At 52.9% G+C, this 11,013-nt stretch overlaps 1 non-coding gene across 1 annotated transcript; it reads left to right on the top strand.

Moving 5' to 3' along the window:
• Positions 1–458: 458 nt before the first annotated feature.
• TRNAS-AGA (transfer RNA serine (anticodon AGA)) lies at positions 459–540 on the top strand. The gene has a single exon. It is a non-coding gene; the product is annotated as a tRNA-Ser (tRNA).
• Positions 541–11,013: the final 10,473 nt, after the last annotated feature.

Raw genomic sequence — 11,013 nt, 5'->3', positions numbered from 1 at the left:
CTACACACCAAGAACGTGCACAGCAGTCGTGGTCTTTGATCAAGGGTTGACCCCACCCTGCGTCTCCATGTGGCTGGAGGTGCTCCTGGGTGGTCACCGTCTTCCCTGCAGCAATGTCCCCACCCTACTGCTCTCAGCAGGCTTGGAATCCCCCTCAGATAAGAAGCTGTCTTCCCTTCTCCCCTGGAAGCAGCAGAGATGCCATCTGGGGAGTGAAACCATCCCCCCGGGGCAGCATGTCACTGATGGCCAGAGGAGGACAAGGCTCTGGGAGCTGCAGCTGTAGCCCTTGGGCTCTTGCCTCTCAAGGCCTCTGGAAGTCTGGCACCAGGTGCCTGTCATGCTCAGTGCAGGTCCCAGCTGCAAATGTTCAACTGGAGCATTGCCCTGAATCTCCCAGGGAGCCGGGTGTCAGTACACAGGGCATGTGATCAGCAGGGCAGAGAGGGCTGGAGCAGGTAGTTGTGGCCGAGTGGTCAAGGCGATGGACTAGAAATCCATTGGGGTTTCCCCGCGCAGGTTCGAATCCTGCCAACTACGGGGTGTTGCAGTCTCCTTTTGGGCTGCCTGCAGTTGGCCCCACGCTGCAGCCGTGGGACTCCAGGTGCCTGGATTTGGGCACCCCTGTGCCAACCATGCTGGTTCTTGCCTCCCTCCAGAAATGCCTGCAGGCATGGGGAATTCTTCTCCTATTTACAAGATAGGCAAGTTCAATGAAGACAAAAGGGGGCAGTAAGAGGTCCACTCTTGTTGGTTCTTGAGCAGAACTTAAGAACCTGACCTTTACCACACATCCCAAGCAGCACATCCCCACCAGCTTCTCTTCCCTACACCTGAAACTACAGCTGCTCTGGTGGGTTGATCTTGGCTGGCTGCCAGGTGCCCACCAGGCTGCTCTGTCACTCCCCCTCCTCCACTGGACAGGGGGAGTGAAAATGTAACAAAAGGTTTGTGGGTCGAGATAAGGACAGGAAGCATGTTCACCACTTAAGACCACGGGAAAAACAGACTCCACCTGGGGAAATAAATGTAATTTACTACCAATCACACCAGAGTAGGATCATGAGAAATAAAAACAAATCTTAAAACACCTTCCCGCCACCCTTCCCTTCTTCCTGGGCTCAACTTCGCTCCTGATTTCTCTGCCTCCTCCTCCCAATCAGCAGAAGGGGAAATGGAGTGGGAGTTGTGGTCAGTTCATCACACGTTGCCTGTGCTGCTCCTTCCTCCTCACTTTCTTCCCCTGCTCCAGCATGGGGTCCCAGCTACGAGGACCATGAACTTATCCAGTGTGGGTCCTTCCCATGGGCTGCACTTCTTCATGAACTGCTCCCACGTGGGTCCTTTCCATGGAGTGCACTCCTTCAGGAACAGACTGCTCCATTGTGGATCCTCCACAGGGTCGCAAGTCCTGCTAGAAAACCAGCTCCAGTGTGGACTTCCCCTGGGGACACAGCCTCCTTTGGACACATCCACCTGCTCTTGCATGGGGTACTTCCCGGGCTGCAGGTGGAGATCTCCTCCACCATTATCCTCCCTGGGCTGCAGGGGCACAGCCTGCCTCACCATGGTCTTTACCATGGGCTCCAGGGGAATCTCAGCTCCCATGCCTCGAGCACATCCTCCCCCTCCTTCTTCACTGACCTTGGTGTCTGCAGAGTTGTTTCTCACATATTCTCACTCCTCTCTTCCAGATACTGTTGTGCAGCAGCTTTTACCTCTTCTTAAATATGTTATCACAGAGGCGCTACCACCATTGCTGATTGGCCCAGCTTTGTCCAGCAGTGGGTTTGTCTTGGAGCCAGCTGGCATTGGCTCTGTCAGAAATGGGGGAAGCTTCTGGCATATTCTCATAGAAGCCACACCTGCAGCACCCCTGTTACCAAATCTTTGCAACGAAAACCCAATACAGTTGCTCATCTCCAAAGAGGGCCTGCAGACATGGCCCTCAGTGGTAACAAGGAAAGGAAGACTCCTCACGGATCTGAGATAATTTCTGTGGTCCTGGGGATATTCTGCCTGACTCATTCCCAGCCCTTGCACATATGGACACCTTTTCCCAGGGGAATTTCCCAAATTTAGCTTAAGGATGAGATGATGAGGGTTGGGTCTCTCCTGTCTCCTCCTCTTCTGGGAAAGACATGGAAGTGCAAAAGAGGACATGGTGGAGACTATGGCATCAGGAGACCATCCCCTGCCATGTGAGGCTCTGATGGGTTTACTCCCTCACAGCCCCTGAGAGGAAGTTGGGCTGCTGGTACCCTGCCTGGGTGGTGCAACATCTTAAGGAAGAGTGAAGCCCTGAGGGGCACATGCAGAGAGAGCCCAGAGAAAGGGAAAGAGAGACAAGCCCATTGCTGGTGCATGTCTGTTCCCTGCAGCCATGCCACTGAGTGTGGGAAAAACAGTGCAAGCAAAGGAGAAGCTCAGTCACCTCATCCCTCCTCTCACCAACAGGGTCTACCAGCTCAGCCAGTCCAGAGCCTTCCTGGAACATCTCACAGGATCTAAGTTTGGTGAGCACTCAGTCCTGCTGGTCTGGCCCTGCCTTGGGCTGACTGGGAGCCACTTGCACTCTGAGCAGTGTTGGGCAGGACAGGAGTGGCACCAGGCACAGAGAGGAGGGGTTTCTCTGTCTCTTTGGCACCCTGCATGGTGGGAAGGGCAGACCTCAGCTGTTGGTGAGCAGCAAGGGCAGAGCTGTGCCAGAAGTGATGACAAGCCAGGAGCTCTTGGGGAGCACAACACAGCACAGCACGGGCAGGGCAAGGCCTTTGCAGTCAATGTGAAAGGCAAGGCCCTAACTGCTGTAGAACTTGCTTAGAGAAATGAACACTGCCTAGGACTAAGAGCTTTTACCTCAGGGTCACCTGAAGATCTACCTTAAATCACCTCTCACTGGATGAGAACACACAGTACAAATGATAAAACAAAAGGAGACTTGTTTTCCAAAAAACCCTGGGCATATAACCACAGGCAGAACAACAATGGACCATAATCTTCTATTAAACCACTGAACCTGCAATACACATTTATTTATAACAATGAAGATTAACACTGTACAACAGCTGCACAGGACAAGCACGTGCTGATCCTGCATGGAACAAGCATAGACTCCTTACCTTACCAATATTAACTGATCAGCCCACCCTTTAACATGTGTAATTAGATTGGTCATACCGAGTCCCCTGAGCTGGAAGACAGGGATGGGGACCAGAATGAAGTGCCCATAATCCAAAGGGCAATGGTTATCAATCTGCCACACCACTCAGACAGCACACACAAGTCCAGAGGGGCCAGATGAGATCCACCCAAGGGTACTGAGACAGCTGGCAGAAGTGCTCACTAAGCCACTTCCATTCATTTATCAGCAGTCCTGGCTAACCCAGAAGGTCCCAGTTGACTAGAGGTTATCAAATGTGACACCCATCTACAAGAAGGGCTGGAAGGGGGATCCAGGGAACTACAGGCCTGTCAGTCTGACCTCAGTGCCAGGAAAGGTTATGGAGCAGATTGTCTTGTGTGCCATCACACGGTATGTACAGAACAACCAGGCTGTCAGGACCAGTCAGCATGGGTTTATGAACAGCAGGTCCTGCTTGACTAACCTGATCTCCTTGTATGACAAGGTGACCCACTTAGTGGATGAGGGAAAGACTGTGGATGTTGTCTCCCTAGACTTTCATAAAGCCTTTGACACCGTTTCCCACAGCATTTTCCTGGAGAAACTGGCTGCTTGTGGCTTGGATAGGTGTACTCTTCATTGCATAAAAAACTGGCTGAATGGCCGGGCCCAAAGAGTTGTGACGAGTGGAGTTAACTCCAGTTGGTGGCTGGTCACAAGTGGTGTTCCCCAGGGCTCAGTATTGGGCCCAGTTCTGTTTAATATCTTTATCAATGATCTGGATGAGGGGATGGAGTGCACGCTTAGTAAGTTTGTGGACGACACCACGTTGGGCAGGAGTCTTGTTCTGTTTAAGGGTAGCAAGATTCTACAGAAGGATCCAGACAGGCTGGATTGACGGGCTGAGGCCAATTGTACAACACTGAACATGGCTCAGCACCGGGTCCTGCACTGGGTCACAGCAACCCCATGAACACTACAGGCTTGGGGAAGAGAGGCTGGAAAGCTGCCTGGCAAAAAAGGACCTGGGTGTGTTGGTCAACAGCTAGCTGAATATGAGCCGGCAGTGTGCCCAGGTGGTAAAGAAGGCCAACAGCATCCTGGCTTGTATCAGAAATAGTGTGGCCAGCAGGACTAGGGAAGTGATCATACCCCTGTACTCAGCACTGGTGAGGCTGCATCTCAAATATTGTGTTCAGTTTTGGGCTCCTCAATACAAGAAAGACTTTGAGGTGCTAGAACATGTCTAAGAAGAGCGACAAAGCTGGTGAAGGGTCTAGAGAACAAATCCTGTGAGGAGCAGCTGAGGGGACTAGGGTTCTTTAGTCTGGAGAAAAGGAGTCTGAGAGGAGACCTTATCACTTTTTACAACTACCTGAAAGGAGGTTGTAATGAGGTGGGCGTCGGTCTCTTCTCCCAAGTAACAAGAGATAGCACAGAGGAAATGGCCTCAAGTTGCACCAGGGGAGGTTTAGACTGGATATCAGGAATAATTTCTTCACTGAAAGGGTTGTCAAGCATTGGAATGGGCTGTCCAGGGAAGTGGTTGAGTCACCACCCCTGGGTTTATTTAAAAGACATGTAGACGTGGTACTTAGGGACGTGGTTTAGTGGTGGACCTGGCAGTGTTAGGTTAACGGTTGGAATCAATGTTCTTAAAGGATTTTTCCAACCTAAATTGTTCTATGATTCTATGATTCAAAGTGTATTGTAAACATATATAAACCCTTCCTCTATATCGGGGTCCTCCATATATTAGACTGGGGTACCACTATGTGCACAGCTAAAATAGGAGAATTAATTCCCTTGGTAATTCTATGCTAAGTGTCCTTGTCTCTGTTCTGGGCCAGCAAAGAACTGACTTTTCTGCTGGGCGGAGTCCCACAGCACCCTGGAAGCTCGATTTCTGGACAGGGTTACAGCCCTCATGAGGTCTCTGGAGAGCAGCTCCTCTCCATCCTGCAAAGCAACAAGGCTGCCACCTCACTTCAGGGTTTCCTTCAGCGCCTGCAGAGACAGCTTGAGTGGTCAAAGAGAAGGTCCCCACCCAGGTTTATGGGCAGGAGAGGTGGGGAGAAAGACAAAGCAAGGCCCTTGCACTTTCCACTTCAGGCCAGCTGCCAGTGAGGTTTCCAGGAGGCATTTATCCAGCCTGGACAAGGGCACAGGATAGAGGAAGGGAAGGAAATGTGAGTGCTGACAGTGCCAGGAGGCATCAGGCAAGACTATGGGAGTTCCCAAACCAGATACAGAGGAACAGAGGAATAGGTGCAGAGGAACAGAGTGGCACAGTGGAAGTATGTTGGGCCTGTAACTCAGAGGTCATTGGATTGAAACCACCCTCTGCTAATTGCTTTTTTTGCCTGCTCCTGACAGCTGCAGCCTCTCCCAGCAAGTTTTAACCTGCACTGCTCCACTCTCTGGGCACCCGTGGCCGTGGCCCTCCTGCTCCCTCAGTTCCTTCTCTCTGCCACTGACACCTTCTTTCTCCTTTGCCTTCTTAGAAGACAGCACTCCCAAAGTGTACCTCAGCAAGGCAGATGGGTGGGTGTGGAGCAGCAGGCAGAGCTCCCCACACAAGGAAGTGGCTGTCCTGGGGGCACAGGTGTGTTTCTCCCTTCCCATCATGAAGCTCAGTCCCAACTTCCCAGCTGCAGACAGGGACCTCCAGGAATCTGCAGGTGGGGAAGAGTAACTCAGCTGCTGCTACTTTGGGAAACAGCAATGTGATCCGCTTGAACACCTGGGGACTTTCTTCGTCCTAGTGTGTTTGCTGCCGTGCCCACCCGCAGGTCCATCCAGGAGCAGGGCTGAGCAGGTATTCCCAATGGGCACTGTGTTGTCTCCATGTGGCTAGGTGTTGGTGTGGAGGGGAGAGGAGGTGCTGCGGGGCGGCCTCTGTGGGAAGAGCTAAGGCGCTGCCCTGTTCCACACACAGCTGGTTCCAGCTGCCTCCACAGCATGATCCCTCTGTCAAGTTTCTGGCATGGGCAGGACCTGTGATGGAGCTGCAGCATGAGTTGCTCCTTGCCTTTCCAGGCCATCACCTTGCAATTGCAATGACCCTTCAAATACATTCAACCACGGATTCTTCCAGAAGCCCTCCTTGTCTGAGTGCTTCCATGACCTGGCAGCAGGAACATGGCATGGGTATTGGCAAGGGAGCTCCCTGATACCGGAGTACTTGATGAGCCAGAAGCCAGAAGATAGCTTGGGTGTTGACTGTGAGGTCACCTCTGGTTCTGCAGGTGATGGGCCATCTGGTGCTAGGTGTGTGTCTTCATTCAACAGTGACTATCACTGCATGGTATATCTTTTTATACTCAAACACTTCTTGGTCCAAAGGAAGCAGACAGCCCATCAGAGGGAGATCTGAGAACATGCGGGCATGACAGTGTCAAAAGCGGTCATCAGGCAATCACAAAGCAATATGAGAACCCATGGGGAATGACACTGCCAAAAGTTTTCTCTTCCCTGAGGGGGCTTTCTGGCCTGATGTGCATCTGGGTACACGGGTAGGGTGGCTGGTGCTGACAGACAACCGCAGGTCTGCCTGAGAGCAGATGGGCATGAGGGGGTCAAGAAATGGCTTTCAGCCAGTCACCGAGCAGTAGGGAAACATCTTGGTTGTGATGTTTAATAAGAAAATGGCAGCTGAATGAAAATGGTGCCCTCCATGTATGTAGGGGAAGGTATGCTGTGGTCAGATGTCCTTCGTCATTCACAAGGGCTGCCACGGGGATTCACCAAAGCCATCATTCACTGCCAAAACCAGTAGCAGCACAAGGCAGATTTTAGCCCAGGAACAGATAATGGATAGAGTCCTGCAGAACAAATTGCTCACGGGAATGCAGCATGGAGTGTGGCAGTTGCTCATATCCAACCAAGTTCTATAGACCAAGAAATCTGTCCTAGAAATGCTCCACCTGGCCTATCTCCACACTATACAATAGGAATAGGAATAATAATCATTACCTTAGCATTGGCTGCTTTTCACTCACCGACTGCTGAGCTGATACTAGAGAAGTGTACCAGATATGGACATGTCCCTTGCCTAAGAAGAAACCCAGGCAGGTTGCTGTGCCTTTTGAATTGAACCAAAGGGCACACCATGCAAGCCCATGTTAGCCCAGGACAGAGTGAATGTGTCTTGGGCTGGGCCAGGTGGAGACCTGTGTTATGCCCTATGGTATTCCCAATGGCCACTGTATTGGCTACGTATGGCAAGGCTTTGGTAGTGGAGGGGTTAGGGGGTGCTGCACGCTGGCCTCTGTCAGACGAGGTAAGGGGCTGCTGGGTGTGCCAAACAGCCAGTTCCAGCTCCACAGTGGACCCACCATACGACAAGCTGAGCCATCAGCAAAGTTTGTGGCCCCTCTGTGTAAACATATTCTAGAAAGGGCAGAAAACACCAGACAGAGAGAGTAGGAAGGAACAAAAAGAGTGGGAAAGAGCAGAGGGAAGACAGACGCATCCTGCCTGGGCAGGTAAAGGAGTCTGGTGTGAAGGAACAAACTTGAGAGTGGGACAGGGGAGAGGAAAGAAGGTCTCTGTATGTTTGTGTTATTGTTTCTCACTACGTGAATCTGGTTTTACTGGCAAAAGGTGATTTTATCCCAAGTCAAGTCCGGTTGGCCCACAACAGCTTCTGCTAAGCCATGTCCTTGTGTTTATCTTGACCCATGAGCTTTCTCATCCAGTTTTCAGTGAAGGTGGGGAATGGGGTGAGCAGCTGGGTGGGTGTTTGTCTGTGCGTATACCACCACAGGTACATACACACAAACACACAGACACTTGTGTAGTACATGCACATGGGGCACACGTATGGCTGCAGATGGGAAGAGGCACCCACAGAAGCACCACCAGGCCTCATACAGGCATGAACAAGAGAGTGGGCCCTTTTCTTTCCCTCCAGCTGCTTAGGGCTGGAAATCAGTGCTGGATACAGACCCATGTCTTAAGATCCCTCAAACCCTGGGCCATACCATAGGTCTCTGCAGAGTCCATGCCCCGAGCACAGTTCCCAGTTGTCCAGTGTCCTGCTCCCACCCTCGGCAGCCCCTGATGCTGAGCTCCCCTAGTCACCTAGTGCAGCTTGAGGTTCCCTAGCCAACATCTCACACACTCAGAAAACACCCAGTGCCAAGTAGTTTGAGGTTGTCTGTGTGAGGAGGGGCCTGGCAGGAGGAGGCCGGCCAGGCTGGGAAGTGGAGGAGCAGGAGGCAGAACGGCCCCAGGAGCATTGGTGGTAGAGTGGTGACCATAGCTGCCTTCTGAGCAGTTCACCTGGATACAGTTGCTGACCGGTATAGACAAACCTTTCTTCGGCTGCTCTCCACAAGTGCCTTGCCTCTCCTGCCCCAAAACCCCAGCTTCCCTCAGCAATTTCAGCTCCCATAGGGCAGTCTAGCCACTCCCCTAGACTTCCCCCACAGCCTTGACTCATGGCCAGGCCTCTGGGCACCCCCTAGACCAGCACACACAGGCCTGCCTTGGCAAAAGCAAACTGTGGGGGCTGTTTGGACCGTTCAGAGACTCTGGGGAGTGTTGAAGCACTGGAGCAGGTGCCCAGAGACCTTTGGAATTGTCCGTGACTGGGTATCACACTCAGGTTTCAAGCTTTTGGGCTAGCCCTGCTTTGAGCAGGCATTTGGGCTAGTGACCTCCTGAGATGCCTTGCAGTCTAGCTCCTTCCATGAAGCACCAAGGCCCAGAGAGAGATTTGCCTTCCTTCCTCTGCACCATGGGCAGTAAGTGAGACTCTTCCCCACAGGAACTGGAGCTCAGCCATTGCTCAGCACTTGGCACCTCTCCTGTCCTTTCTCATTGACTCTCCAGCCCCTTTCCCACACACTGACTCCTTGAGAGCAGCACAGCATTGGCCCAGGACCTGCTGTGGCAGAGCCCTCCTTGCCCAGCCTTCCTGGCCCTGAACAGGGAAGAAGGAAGCACCCTTGCTGTGCCAGGAACCATCCAGGAGGCAGCCCCCACAAAATCCTCTCTCACTGCTTTCACTTCACCCTCCGACAGCCCTTCTGGTCCTCCTGCTTCAATAGGCTCACAACAGCTGATCAGTGCCTTGTCCTTTCATGTCCTAAAGCACCTTGGGGACAGACATTTCACAGCTCCTCTGGACCCCTGTTCCCATGCTCAGGCACCCTCAGGGCGATCATTTTTCTTCACGTAGCAAGTTACAAACTGCCTGTTCAATTTCTGACTCTCATTCTCCAGCCATCACAGTAGTATCCTTGTAGGCTCTGGGAGGCTCCTATCAGATCCCCACTAAGCATTTTCTTCTCCCAGCTAAGCAAGCCTCTTGTCCTCAGCCCCTCCTCACAAGGCCAGGTCTATCCTAGGGCAGCTCCACTGAACTTGCTCCACTTTATCAGCACCTTTACTTGGTTCCCCAGGGAGACCTTCTTCCCCTTTTCTGGAGACTGGGGTAACTTTTCCCTCTCTTTAGTCATCAGGGAGCTACCCTGCCCTCTGATCCCCGAGCTGAAGAGCCCCTGAGATGCATCCTTCCCTCTTTCAGACTCCGTGGCACAGTCTATGGCTGCCAGTCCAGGAGGTGGCATTGAGCAGCAGGGTTTCAACCCAGCAAGTTTCCCTGAACTGGCAGCTCCTCACCACCAAATGCAACCAGCAACCAGTGGGAAGAGGGGCAGGTGGGAGTAAAGGTCCACCCCTATGAAGCCAACAGGGACATCACAGGCTCTGGGACATTTCTCTCCAACGCTTCTGACTGGACAGGGAAACCCCACACCATTCCACCACAGGCTGCATGAGCACTGATGGCATTTTTCAGAAGGACCGAAGTCAGGACACTTATCAGGAGGAGGGGACATGCACAAGGTGGTACGAGAGCATGCCCGAGCACATCATGATTGAGGGAGGTGCTGAATGATCTGGGTTTGTTCAGCCTGGAGAAGAGAAAGTGAGGGGGCTTCCGCTGTGTGAAGGTGGCTCTCTGGCTTTCCAAGGCCTGCCCTCAGCCAGAAAGACCTCGGGAGTGCAGGACCCAGGAGTGGCCTGGCCTCCTATGTGAGCTGGTGGGGCCTGAGCTGCAGCTCCCAGGGGCTGGGGATCTCTGGGAGATCTCTGGCTGCCCACTGAAGCCTGTAAGGGGGACACGGAAAGTCCTACCTGCAGTGTCCTACAGGGAGGAGCGGCATTGAAGGCTGCAGTGGGAGGAACATTTGCCATGCCCACGGGGAAGCAAACAGGTTGGGGACCACAGCAGCCCCACCCCAGCAAGCCATGCTGCCAGGAGGGAAACCAAGGACAAAATGGCCTGAGCAGGGAAGCTGCCTGCACTGGCCCACACAACCCACTGGCCCAGAATCCTTTCTCCCTGAGTGCTGGGCGAGACTAGCAGAGCCCCAGGAAAACCTTCCATTGCTTGGGGAAACACTGTCTCAGCCCCAAAAGATACATCCCTCCTCCTGCTGCGGCAGAGCATCTGCATGGGGTAGGGCTGTCCAGCCCTGCTCTTGCTGCTCCCAGACACTCCTCCCACACTGCTCAGTCCTGCAGACCACAGGGATGGATGAGGAAAGCCCTCAGCAATGCTGCTTCTCCGGGACATGCTTTCAGAGTTGTGACTCTGTAGAGATTTAAGCCTTCTCCAGCAACTAGGTGTTTCTCATGCGCCCTCTGAATATAACCTGCCAGTTGATGTCTTAGGCTTGGGCATGGCAGCGTGGTCTGTCTTGTGGGTTCAGAAGTACCAGATGCCAGCCCAGTGCTTTGGACAGTGCAAAGGTACCAGGAGGTTGTGTCCTCAGTGTCCCAGGCTAAGTCTGAGATCCGATAGAGTGTCCCCGCATGTCTTTCCTCCTGTCTGACTGCTGGGAGGAAGGGTCCTGCTCTCAACACACAGACTCAAA

The sequence above is a fragment of the Strix uralensis genome, chromosome 11, assembly GCF_047716275.1.
Source record: "Strix uralensis isolate ZFMK-TIS-50842 chromosome 11, bStrUra1, whole genome shotgun sequence".
Lineage (NCBI taxonomy): Eukaryota > Metazoa > Chordata > Aves > Strigiformes > Strigidae > Strix > Strix uralensis.
This window is presented reverse-complemented; position numbering and strand designations above follow the sequence as displayed.